At 51.7% G+C, this 12,386-nt stretch overlaps 1 protein-coding gene across 6 annotated transcripts in view; it reads left to right on the top strand.

The window, feature by feature from the left end:
* Nucleotides 1-603: 603 nt before the first annotated feature.
* Nucleotides 604-12,386, top strand: part of CD151 (CD151 molecule (Raph blood group)) — a 31,681-nt gene continuing 19,898 nt past the window's right edge. For 2 of the 6 annotated variants that reach the window (XM_083839597.1, XM_083839600.1), the window contains exon 1: nucleotides 786-982. The gene's annotated coding sequence lies outside the window, so the exon portion shown is untranslated. Of the gene's footprint in view, nucleotides 754-785; nucleotides 983-4,342; nucleotides 4,422-8,797; nucleotides 9,136-10,028; nucleotides 10,177-12,386 lie in introns of those variants that run through there. The other 4 variants (XM_083839602.1, XM_083839599.1, XM_083839598.1 and 1 more) reach the window with 4 other exon arrangements.

Raw genomic sequence — 12,386 nt, 5'->3', positions numbered from 1 at the left:
TGTTTTTTTTCCCCTGGCGGTCTTTTTATAATGCTGCTTGTACTTCACATGTAACTCTCATGCCATTTTGTTTTCACTTTTGGAAGCACGGAAAAACCCATGCCTCTATATTTTTCTCATCCTGCCCAGCTGTGAAGCAGGCTGTTCTCTGCTGGTTTTGGTATAACGTGATCTCTATTCTTTAAACCCATCCCTTCCCCCTGATTCACTGTAAATCGGGTGATGCTAGGTAATGCTGAACAAAACCGTAGTGGAGTAAGTCTCTCATAGCGGTCTATACAGGGCTTCTTCAGCTGGCTGTCTTGTTCTCTTGCCTTAGAAGAAGTGTGGTATCAGTTTATTAATTGCTTTACTTGTTGGGAGGGATGAAGTGATTGTTTAGTCGGGCACACGGGTCTCTAGTTTACAGGCTAAGGAGGTCCGAACCTGGCCTTTTCTCCCTCTCTTCCCACCCACCCCTAAAAAAACGTGAGACCCCTCAGCCACCGGGGGAGCGGGTGAGGATCTGGGACTGGTCCCAGAAGGGCTGTTACTGGAGAGGATCTTCCGGGACTGGGTTGTTACTGGGGAGGTATTTGGACTGAAGTTGAAGTGAGGTAATGGAAGGATGAGGCAATGTGCCAGTCAGGGCTTGATGTACAGGATGTCTCACGGAAAACTCTTTAACGAGCAGCTCTGACGCCTTAAAAAAAAAAAAAAAGAGCTGGAGTTCGCTGCAATGTGGTGCCTGCGGCAATGGGAACGGCGGCTGAGGTAAAGGTGGCGAGAGGCAGAGGTCGCTGCTACCAGAGCACGCTGTTACAGCCTGTTAGGGCGGCGGCGCCCGCTGGGTGTCCCGGGGCTGGGCTGGGCAGAGCCGTGCCGAGCCGTGCCGGGCCGGGCCGCCCTCTCTGCCTCCTCCTTCCCTCCTTCCTGCCGCGGTCCCGTCCCTCCCTGCCCGCTCCGTGAGGCGCCGCGGAGCTCCGCGGCCCGGCGCTGAGGGGTGAGGCGGGGCGGCCCCGAAATGGCGGCCGGGCGGGCTGAGGGGAGGCGGGCGGCGAGCGGCGCGGCGGGGACGGGGACGGGGAGAAGGGGGAATTGGGGCAGAGTTTGCGGGCCACCACGCGGGGAGGTGCCCTGTGTGTCGCGTCGGTGGTCGCCAAAAGTCAGCGCTAGGCGCGGGGCTGCTTCGCTTGCTGCTTGAGCGCGGAGCAGCTGTGCGGGGCTTCCCGCACGCTGTGCTTTGCGGTGTTTGAAAAGGTGTTTGGTTGTTTTTTCTTTACTGCGGAGGGCTTCAGGAGCTTTGCACGGTCTGCGCGTTAGGAACGGTGCTCAACGTTGCTGTAATCTTGTGAAACAATACTTCTCCTCCTTTCTCTAGTTAAGGCGCCCTTTTGTGAAAATAAGGCTTGGACTTTAGGTTAAACTTGCAGGACTGTGGGAGGCAGAAGAGGGGGAGAGAGGCTTACTGGAAAACCCAGGCACTGTTCCACTGCTTTCCTTCAGAAGCTGAATCAGCGCCAGCGGTGGGTTATTGTTGCCCCGTAGTGCTGTTTGCCCTGAGGGATCTTTCCCAGTAGCCTTTTGCTCCAGGGCATCTTATGAAGAGTGTAAACTGCTGTAAATTTAACATAAAAAATAAAATCTGACTTCTCAAGGTCTTTTGTGATTAACCTGTTGCAGTATCCTGTTGGATTTTAAAGTTATTTACCTTTTATTTCAGTCTACTCTATAGCATCCCTTAAAGTACCTTGCTGTGCTTCCTCCATCCCTCTAAACTGCTTTCTTGCTTGTTCTGAGAGCTTGGGCTGTGTCTGCTGGAACAGGAGTTAATTAAGATGTCATCACCCATCAGAGGTAATGCCCAGGGGCTGCCATTTTGTTGAACCAGTTTTGAAACAAGTCCCTTTTGCCAAAATACGTTTCCTTTGCCATCTGTGAGGCTGTTGCCTGGGTTCTTAGGGGATCTTTTGGTGTGTCAGATGCTGCCTGGGTGTCAGTAGCGTGTTGTCATTCAGAAAGAAGTCCATCCCGGTCCTGTTCAACTCTTACTGCTACCAAAGATAACGACTTGTGGTGGGGAGAGCATAGCATCTGTCTCTTCTGTGCTGTTGTGGGCTGAGGTGGAGAGAAAAGGAGCTGTGTAAAACGTCTCTGCATCCAACCAGGTTGGATGTTGACTGTGACCACAGACAGTATTAGGTGTCAATGTGACAACTGCTGGGTAAGCAGGGCTTAGCATGCATGGGAAGTGGTTGAATTCATGTAAAGCAGGTTTTGTAAAAGCCTAGTAGTCTTTAACGTAAACTCAGGTCTAAATTCCTAGTATAACCTCAGACTTGTATGAATAAAAGCCACAACTCTAAAGAAAGTACTGATACATCTTTGTTTGACACAGCCTGTCGTTCATCTGCACTCTTTGCCAAGTGTTTGTGTGTCTAGGACAAGAAGATCCCGATCGGAAAATTGTTGGAAGCTGGGTAATGTGTGGGACAGCATCACTTGTGCTTTACCCGAGGCACCGGGTGACAGGTCAAAGACTTAACGGTGCCCTGCAGGTATGAGTTTCTGCTCTGGCTCACTACAGCTGTTCAGAGACTCCAGTGTTTTAAGTCTGGTATCCTTGCTGAGAGCTTGGGTTGTCAGGAGGAGAAGCTGGCAGGCTCAGGGCTTCTGTGTGTAACTATCCTGAGATTACACCCTTGCTCTGTAGTGTCCTGATGATGTCCTTGAGTTCCTGATCTGAACATCTTTCTGTCCATGTGCTATATTTCTGCAAAAAACATGTTTTGTTCCAAAACTGTCACATATGTTGGGCGGCTGATGGCTTCTTTTAAAGTTTCTTGGTAGACTCCTTCTGTAGTGGAGGAGAATCCCAGCCCTCAGCTGCCTGGTGAAAGTCCTGGCAGTCCCTCCGCCGCGTTGACTGCAGTGAACAATAAGACCATGCCTTTTCTGTTTGCTGGAGGTAATGTCCCGTGTATGACAGCTGTTCTTGTTTCACTCTGGTGGCTGAGGTGGTTAGTCCTTCCCGCTGTATGTTTTTTGTGTGCTTAACAGCCAAGTTTTCCTCCTGTCTCAAGGCAGGTGTGTGATAGGAGGGCTTGCTCTTAGGGACATTGCCAAGAGCACTGAGTAAGAGAAAGTTTGATAGCCTAGTTGGGACTGTGGCCCTCCTTCTTTTGGACCTAATATACAACCCATCTTCTGAGTTAGCAAGGAATACCAGCCTAAATGATTTTTCACAGAAGCTTTAGCTTCCCACCCTTGTGCAGTAGGGAGGTGCCGTGCCAGCCTGAAAGTGGGCAGGAAACGGAGTCAGAGTGGTTTGCTGTAGGTCTGTGTTTGAGATAAACACGACTACATTTCCTGCCCTCCAGGGCTTCACACAATGACTTGTGCTGTCATTAGTGCCGGCTAAGATGAAGAGCAGCAGCCCTTTGTGGCACTGCTCGACCTGTTGCTGCCAGGTGGTACTACGAGACGTGAAACCCGGCTTGTTTTGCCAGACTGCAGCACGGCACGGGAGAGATGAACTGCCTTGCTTTGTTCCCGCTGGCTGCCGAGCGTGGTGTCAGCAGCTTTGCTGACCAACATGAGGACTCGGGGCTGTGACCCCTGCTAGTGCAGTCTGGCACTCTTTGTCTGCAGGGTTGCTGTGTTCCTCTCTTCTCCCATGGCCCCTTCTCTTCCTTCTGACTGCAAACGATGCACCCAGCTTAAGCGAGTGCTCATGCACTGCTCTGCCAGTCTCCTGCTGTTCTGCCTTACACTTGATGTTGCTTTTCTTTCAGTACAGTAAGGCTTGCACAGTCAAAATCTGGGCTCTGCAGAAGACATTTTTGGTGTGGCCTCCTCAAGTTTGAACTATTGGGTGTGAGACATTCTTCAGCAGGGGGGTGGAAGAAAGCTGCTTGTATCCCTTTGTCGAGCAAAAATGCTAGGTGGGGGTGGCTGATGGATTGCTAGCTATCTGTCAAGAAGTTTCCAAGACATGTTTTATATTATTCCCAGCTAATAGAAATTGTAGCACAATTGATTTGCAGCTGCCTACGTGGCCCGTACGCAGACCAAGCAACGATTCCCTTGCTCTTGAGACAGCCCTGAAGGGGTTGACTTGTGAGCTCTGTCTCTTAGTTAGGTCATCCCACAGGTAAATTTACTTGTTCCTGTGACGTCTGGCTTCTGCACTAAGGAATGCATTGCTCTACTTCTTATGCATAGGAGGCTGAGGTATGTTTATGTGTTTCTGTGGGACTGCACAAAAACTCCTGGGGGACTCAAGGAGTTTTGAGGTGGGACTCAACATCTATGTCAATGTGTATACGCGCGTGTGGCAAATGATCTTGTCTGGCTTTTCCAGGTCCCTTGTAATGCAATTGTACTGTTCCTGTGGTTTTCTTGTGCCTTCTGTCTAAGGAGGAAGCTTAGAAAGATAAAAGGTGGGTGTACTGACCCTGAAAAAACAAAAAGGGGAGTTTTGCTATTTCATGTCCCAGTGTACTGCTGCTGTCCCCAGTGGCCTTGTCAGTCCTGCTCCTTAAAGCTCATGAAAAGACCCTCTTGTACCTCTCTCCTCTGCTCCTGGGTTTGACACTAGGTTGTCTCCAGCTGCTCCCTGAGCGTGTGCACCAGCAGCTGAGGTCACGGGAAGCCGGGGGGAGCGTGACTCCTGGAAATGACAGCACATCCCAGCGTCCTTGGCTGGGAGGAACAGAAACCTAGTCGTCCTGCTTGTTGAAAAACCTCCGGATGCTGAAGGTGAAGGCCAGGCCTCCTTTCATCCCACTTGCTCCTCCTTCCTTTCAAACTCTGAACACCGTTTTCCTCTTGCCGCAGCCAAGCCAGAGTGAAACGAATGGTGTCACCGTTTGTAAACTGTGAAATTTCCCCCATTTTCCCGTTCCTCCTTCCACATGCACTTTGCTAGTGCAAAGGGAGAGGCGAGGAGCAGCAGGGCTGCAGGATGCAGATGAGGTGATCTGCCAGGTCTGCAGAGAGCCTCATACCATCCCTCCCTACGGCATGAAGCCGTTTGCCGCCAGGCCCTCTTGGCAGATACCAGCGTTGTGATAGCAGCGCTGCAGATGAGCATCTCTCCTTGCCAGTGCTCTGCTCCGTCCCGCCTGTCAGACTCCTCTGTGATCTCAACAGCCTGGCATCCCGGGGAGTGAATTCAATCAGTCCTATTAGTCCCGAGCCCTGGCTGCTGCAGGGTAATAAAATTCCCGGCAGAAGGAGCAGCAGGATAATCGCTGGCTGGCACTTTGTGGCGGAATAAGAGGGGTCAGGGCCAGTGTGACTGGCTGGGTCCCTGCTTTTCACCTAAATTCCTCTCGCTAGGTGGGTGCTTATGGTTCTTCCCTGCTAGCCAGAGAAGTGCTGGAGGTAAGAAGAAGATAAACATAAATAGCTGCCACTTCACGTGCCAGCTGGGGTCCTCCTGAAGCTAGAGGTATCTCTGTGTGTTTTGTGTGCCCGCAGGTGTGTCGTGCATTGCTCGATGCTGGAGGTAGAGGCAGGCTATTGGCCTAGCGGGGTAAGGCAGGACAGCAGGAATTAATGGAAATTAGCGGAAGGGTACTTGGTAGGTCTTGAAATTCAGTCGGGTGTTGACCCACAGCCTGTGGCAGACAAGTAGAGGTTTAACCACACAGTGCCAGTCACCTGCCCCTCGGTAGGCTGCCAGCCAGGTGCTTTTCCTACCTGCAGATCCGTGCTGCAACTTTCATTAGCTGGGAGTAGTATAAAACGTGTCTTGGAAACTTCTTGACAGAGGATGTGGGAAGCAGCAAGGTGAGAGGAGACAAAACAATCTTGGGAAAGGCCGGAAAAGAGAAGTGTGGGAGGTGTGAAAAGGGATGTTGCTCGGGCCCACGGGTCGCTCCTGGTTCTCCCGACAAAGCCTCGTTATTGCTGGGCCAGAAGCAGGCGACATCAAACGTTTGGCACTGAGCCTTGTTTCTTATCGACTGCTGGAGGCAGGTCTGAACACAGGAGCAAAGTTCACGTTTCCAACCCGGGTTCCTGTGGGGAGCCGGGGAAAGAGTTGTAATGAGTTGTAAAGAGTTGTCCTGTGCCTGGATGGAGTTTGTCCCTATAGCTACAAGGGAGAGGTGTGCGCTCCTAACATCTCCTAAGTCCGCAGCACGTTTCCCAAGTGGTTTTGCCCACATAGCAGAGGGAGAGGTGTAGGGGAAGAAACACCTGGAGGTGCTGCAGGAGAAAGATCTGGCTGTGCTTTGCAAATGGGTGAGGTGAAATGAGGTCTGGTCCCTCACCCTGGAACGCTTACCCCCTTATGGTGGAGAAATTGACAGGAGAAGGGCCGGGAGGATGGTTCCTAGTTTTCACTTCAGGTATTGTGTGTCAGACAGAGGGGTGTGTTTTGGGGTCTGGACCACATTTGGCTATCACCAGCTTGGTTCATGCTTCTAAGCAAAATTCCTTGGTCTGATCGGGTGCTTGTGGCTCTCTGCTCGCTGGAGAAGTCTGGTGCACATGCAAGGTGCAGGTGGCTCCCTACAGGGCTGTGAGAGGGATGCTGGCCTGGCGGGGTGAGGAGAGGGCATCAGGAAGGGTAACAGGAGGTCCTTGGCAGCTCATTAGAGACAAACTATGATTTAGGAACCTTGTTCGCAGAGGTTTAGACCTGCACTGATTCTTTTCTGTTTACTTAGGCTGAGCTCTGTGAGCTGAGGTTCGCAGCTCCCTACAGCACCCAGCAGGCTGGCCACTCGCGGACGCAGCAGGGCTGCGAAAAGCTTTGGCTGTTTGGCTCTGCCACTGACAAAACCCACTAAAAATTGCAGCCGAGAGAGGTCCGAGGTAGGAATGTCAGGGAGGGAGTTTCTGTGGTGTGTCAAGTGGATCGCGTTTTGAGCTTTGCTGACCTGTTACCTGCTAGTGTGCTGGAGCAGCGGTGCCAGCGTGGTGGTTTTCAGGGAGTGCTCTGATCCTTGGTGACCACAACACTGAAACATTCGAGAAAAATACGGGGGAAGAACAGTTTGAGTCAACTTTACATGCTGCCAAAGCCAGCCTGCAGATGCCAGCCGTGCTGGCATGTCCGGCATGCCAGCCAGTGAGTGTGGGGTGCTGGAGGAGGCAGGCGTGAGTCACGGCTCGTGAATGTCAGCGGCTCTTCTTAGCTCTAGTGGAATCCAGAAGGGAGGAACTCATGTCCCGTGTGCCCCCAGTGTTGCCCTGAGAGGTCTGCTAGAGATGAGATTACTTGCCACAGCCTCATGTAGTCTCCAATTTACTTTGTCCAATTGTTTTCTTTTTTTTTTCTTTTTCTTTTTTTTTTCCATCAGCAGGACCTTTCTCTGTGTTTGAGGTAAGAGGAACCACCAGGCTGGCTTCTTCGCCTTGGAGCCCCAGGTCACTGTCTCGTTCCTCCTGCTGAGCAGGGAAGGGATCCAAGCCTGCTGCTGAGCCCCTGTGCTGTGCCTGCAGAATGAGCCTAACCAAAGGCTGCTCTGTGCCTTGTGTACTCCCCAGGGCTCTCCCCTGCTGTGGGATGTGTCCTCAGACTGGGGAAAAAAATGGGAATTTAAGCCACCGCACTTAGACAGGAAAAAATCCTGGCTGTTAACTTCCCATTTGCACTCAGAGTTGGTCAGGGCATTGGGAAACGTGGTTCATGGCTCTCCGGGCTTCTGACAGCACAGCTATGAAAGGGAAAAGCAGACACAGCTAGAGGAGAAAATTCTGCTTTCACGAGCTGTGCTTTGGGACTGGAGCAAAATTCAGCGTAGCTGTCATAGGGACTTCCGTACTGCATCCACCTCTACGTGTAAATGTGTTTATTGTTCGCTAACTCATCAGGAATTTGAACAAGTTCTTAAGCAAAAAGAGAGAACAAAGCCCGCTTACTGAGATAAGAGCAGTGAGAGTATCCCGATGTCAATTACCGTGGTTATATCAACATAACTCTTATCAAGATATTTATAGGCGTGTGGGTGGGAAGCTGTTTTCCTGTTACGAAGGGCATAACTTCTGCAGATCAGCAATATCCTGACAGTTTTTGACTTCGATAACTGTGTCTGGCTAGCCCAGGTCCCTTCTCCATCTATCACACTGATCAAATAACCTTTCTTTCCTCGTGTCTGCGCACCCAGCAGTGGTTACCAGGTCAGGTGCTGCCGCTTTACGCGTGTACACCGCTTCAGTGAGGAGCTGTCGGGGTGGCAGGAAGGTGGCCCTGATGCCCAAGCAGTGCGTGAAACCCCCGCTCATTTGAGGTCAGTAACAGGAGGATTATTTTCTGTGCTAGGATCTTCTTGGTTACTTCCAGCGTGAATTTCAGAGTTTTGTTTAAATTCATCAAAAGCGGGAAATGACATTTGTTTCCCGAGTTCCCCTGTTCCTGGAAGCCCTCGAGGGATCTCATTTTCAGAGTGGGCATTTGGTATTGACTGAAACTCAGGGCAAAGCGAAGGTAGTTACTCAGGTGCTCAGGAAACTTTTATCTTTGTGGCTCCTTGCTTTTCTCTTTCTTGTTTTCGATGATTAAGGATTGATGGAGCGTCTTAACTAACCTACAAGTGAACCCTGCTGTGGATTGCTTTTCCCCTTCTGCTTGCTAATGGCTTGGGGTGCCTTGAGAGATGGCTAATGAGTCTGCCCAGCGCTGGACATTTGCTGTCTTCCCATCTTTTACACAGAGAGAAAAACGCCCTGTTGTGTTTTGCTGAGCTCACAGTGGTTATCTGCATGCTGAGCATGTGCTGGTAACATTTGGAGAGGCTCCCGAGGGAAGGAAATATGTGGTTACTCCCATCTCTTGCAGTCTATTTTGAGACTTCCTGGTATTTGGGAGTTAATCCGGGGTGTCCCAGACAAGTAGAATGGACTGCTTTAAGCTTTTACAGTTTTAACCTTTTAAATAGGAGGAGATTAAATGAGATTATATGGTCCCTACTGACTTGAAAAATGACTCGGGGTTTGGGGGGAGAAGAAGTTACAAACTCTTTTTAAGCTTTCCTGTAGTGAGGCTTGTTCGTACAGTGCTCGGATAACATGAAGGTGCATCGATGAAGAAATCCATCGTGGGATTTTCCAGCTGCATCTGGAGTCTAGCTGGTTTGTGCTGGCATCTGTTAGAGCAACCCTCTTCCATTTTCTTACCCCTACCTGCTCCAAATGAAGGAGGTGAGTCTCTGAGGGAGCCCTGGGGAAGCCTGGCGCACTTCTGTGCTGCTGATAGCTCTGTCCCCATTACGGAGAGCTGCGTCTCCTGCCCTTTGCCTGTGGTTTGCTCCAAGCAGCGAGGAGCACCCGTGCGAGCCCTGCTCCTGGTGCTGCTGGGGGCAGCTCCGCGAGCGGAGACCACTGGAGCGAGGTGTTTCAGGGAAGCGGTTGGTAGCTGGGGGCTTTCCTTAGAGCCGGTTGGAGTGTGCGCTGGGCTCAGGGACTGCTCTTTCCCCTGCCCGCAGCATTGGCGAAGGGCCAGCAAGTAGCTGCCTTGAGGCCAGCCCCTGCCTTCCAGTTACTTATTCACATGCTGATGCCTCCCCGGCAAGCTCGCAGGCTGGCCTAAAAACAGCTGCGTAAATGGTTCTGGTGGAATCACTACAGTCTGAGCGAGGGGGAAGGGGGAGGAACATTTTATTTTTGGCTGGGGGTTGTTTAGTTTTTGCTGCAAGGACGATCCTTTCCAAGGCCTCCCCGTGCAGCATGGGTTGGGCGTGGGTTTCAGTATTGCTCCCGTAGCAGCAAGAGAGAGACGGCTCCGATGGACCGGCCTCGCAGCTCCAGAAAATGAAATGTCACTTAATTTGCCCTTGGCTGTGCTTGATATTTGATCTGGCTCTAGTAAAGCGTTTGTAGCTCTGGAGAGGAACACAGCTCCCGAAAGCACTTACTGGTCGCTCCAAAGGAGACCCGTCGGAGACAGGGACACGGGGGATGTGTGAGGGCTGATGGCCAGAAGAGACTCCTCAGCCGTTCCTGCTGGTGCCTGCAGAGAAGAGGTTAATGCCAGGTGCGAGGGTGCTGCTGCGTGAGGTGGCTGTCGTGGGCAGGAGGGGAAGCTCCCGCAGGTCTCGCTGCGGCCCCGGCTGCGTGCTGCTCCCTGTTCCCTCAGCCCCGCTCCTGGTGCTGCAGGTACCGGACCCATCGCCGACACGCTGAGAGCTTGGCTCCGGCTCAGCTGGCACCGGCACTGAGCTAATCAGCAACGTGTCTGAAGTGGTAAGGCTGTTACCTCGGTTTCCATTGTCAAACCCCTTCTCGGCTGCTTTTAAAATACAGCCTTTGTGCAGCTGGAGCTGCGGCTGGCTGCCTGGGACAGATCCGTGCTTTGATTTCAAGGACTTTGGCTTTGCTCGTTTCCACCACAAAGTGCAAACAGGAACAGCCTGGTTAAAGCAGAACAAGTTTTGCACAGGAATTAAAGGTGGCTGGCTTTTCCTGCGCCTCTTGCGTGCTGCTATGCTGTCTGCAGTCAGGTGTCTCAGGCACGGGCCTGGAAGTGCTAACGGGTACCTGGGAGGCTCTGTGTTTTACAGCTTCGTGTTCTGCAGAGGTCTCTTAGAGGGCTGAACAGCTTGGCGCAGGGAGGATGAATCTTGAGATGCGAGGAGAGCAAATGCACGGCTCTTCTCTGCTGCCAGTGCCCCGTCTGACTCTGGGGAAGCCACTTCCCCAAAAGTCTCTCTGTGCTCCTGTTGTGCTGCCTTTTTTCTTCGGTGAGTTGCCTTGAGGAGGTGAAGGGCCTTTCAGGCAGTGAGGTTATTGAACTGCATCTCACGGAGAGGCTAGAAACCTACCCCGTGGTGACACCAGCCACCAAAAAGGGCAGAGCAGATTTTTACCGGTGGGATTTAAAACCCAAGCACTCATTCGTGAGCCAAGTCAGGTGAAGGTGACGATACTGTGGGTAGGTAGAAAATCTACTGGCTTTTAGCTAGTTGCCCTCTCACTGCTGAGATTTGTAGGGAATAAAACTGAAAGCACCTCTGCGAAGGGACTGCAGCCAAGTGTTGAGCAACTGCGTGCTAGCTGCAGCGTGGGACATGTCCTCAGGTTAGTCTTTGCACTGAGCCTGTTTGAAAAATACACCTATTTATAGAGAGAACAAATGGGTATGATCACAGCATTATTTGGAAATCGCTAGGAATGCGTGTACAGAATTGCCTGCCTAGCTTCGTGGAGGCTGGGAGGATTATAAAGAGTGTGCTGTTGGTCCTAGCACCGGCGTGGCTGCAGGGAGGGGAGGTTCTGAGCGTGTTCCATGAAAACACCGAGGACCCGGTGGCTTTGCTTCTGAGAGCCGAGCCGAAAATGCCAGCGTAATTAATAGGCAGGGATCAGGAGGAGAGCTGATTCTGCACAAACCGTTCTGTTCAGAAACGTGGCTGAACGCCACTGGTAAATTCTCCGGTGCAGACAAAGCCCGGCTTTTGAAAACAAAACAAAGCACCGTGCCCATGAGCAGAGACGGGAGAACAGAATGTGTAAGAGTTCCAGCAGGCCGTAAGGAGCACGGTTTGCCTTGTCGTGCCTCACCCCGACCTGTCTGAGCTGCTGCTCCTTGTCCCAGCAAACCCTCCTTGCGGCAGCTCTCTACTGACACGCACCAGGCGCTCGTTTCTGGCACTCGGCGCGAGGAAGCAAAGAGACGGTTATTGTTCCTCTCCTCAGCTCGATGACGGGTGAAGTGGTTCCTGTGTATAAACAGTGTGAAGTGTTTGGGGATCCTCCGGGATAAAGGGGGCTTTATTGGGCACAAGCTGATGTTGTCGGGCACAGGAGGAGTTCCCATTAATCATGCGCTGGGTGCTGGTCTCTGGCCTGCCTTCCGGCTCCTGCCAGGGCCTGTGCATTTGGAGGGGTTGGTTTTTTTATTTTTATTTTTTAATTTTTTCTCCAGGTTATCAGATTCTGGGAGCAGTGACCTGCACAGCCTTTCTGAGGCTAGCTGTACATGTTCTTCTAGGACCAGATAACCTTATCGAGTGGGTTTTGTTTGCTTTGTAGTGGAGCAGTTCTGGAGCACAAACGTGCTTGATTACTTTTTCTCTCTCAATTTCTTTCTTTCTTCCTTTTTTTTTTTTTTTGAATGATTATGAAATCAGTTTGGCACTAAGGTCCTTTTGTCTTGTACAGCCTTGAAGCCGGCCGTCCCCTCTCCTGGGTTTGGCTGCCCCCTCACAAAGCCCTTTAACACACAGGTACGCGTGTGGAGCTGAACATAAATACCCGTGCCGAGTTTGGAGCTGATCTCATTGCTATTTTTGTGGCGGTAACTCCCTCCCCTGTGGAGTACAGTCTTGAAAGAAATGAGAGGAACAGCTAAGTGATCTTCACCCGACACTCCTGGTGTCTCCTTGCTGGATGCCTGACTTGGGAGAGGCGCGGTCCCAGGGGAGCAGGGGCTGCCAGAGGTGGCCGAGAGACCT

The sequence above is a fragment of the Anser anser genome (assembly GCF_964211835.1).
Source record: "Anser anser genome assembly, chromosome: 5".
NCBI classification, from domain to species: domain Eukaryota; kingdom Metazoa; phylum Chordata; class Aves; order Anseriformes; family Anatidae; genus Anser; species Anser anser.
This window is presented reverse-complemented; position numbering and strand designations above follow the sequence as displayed.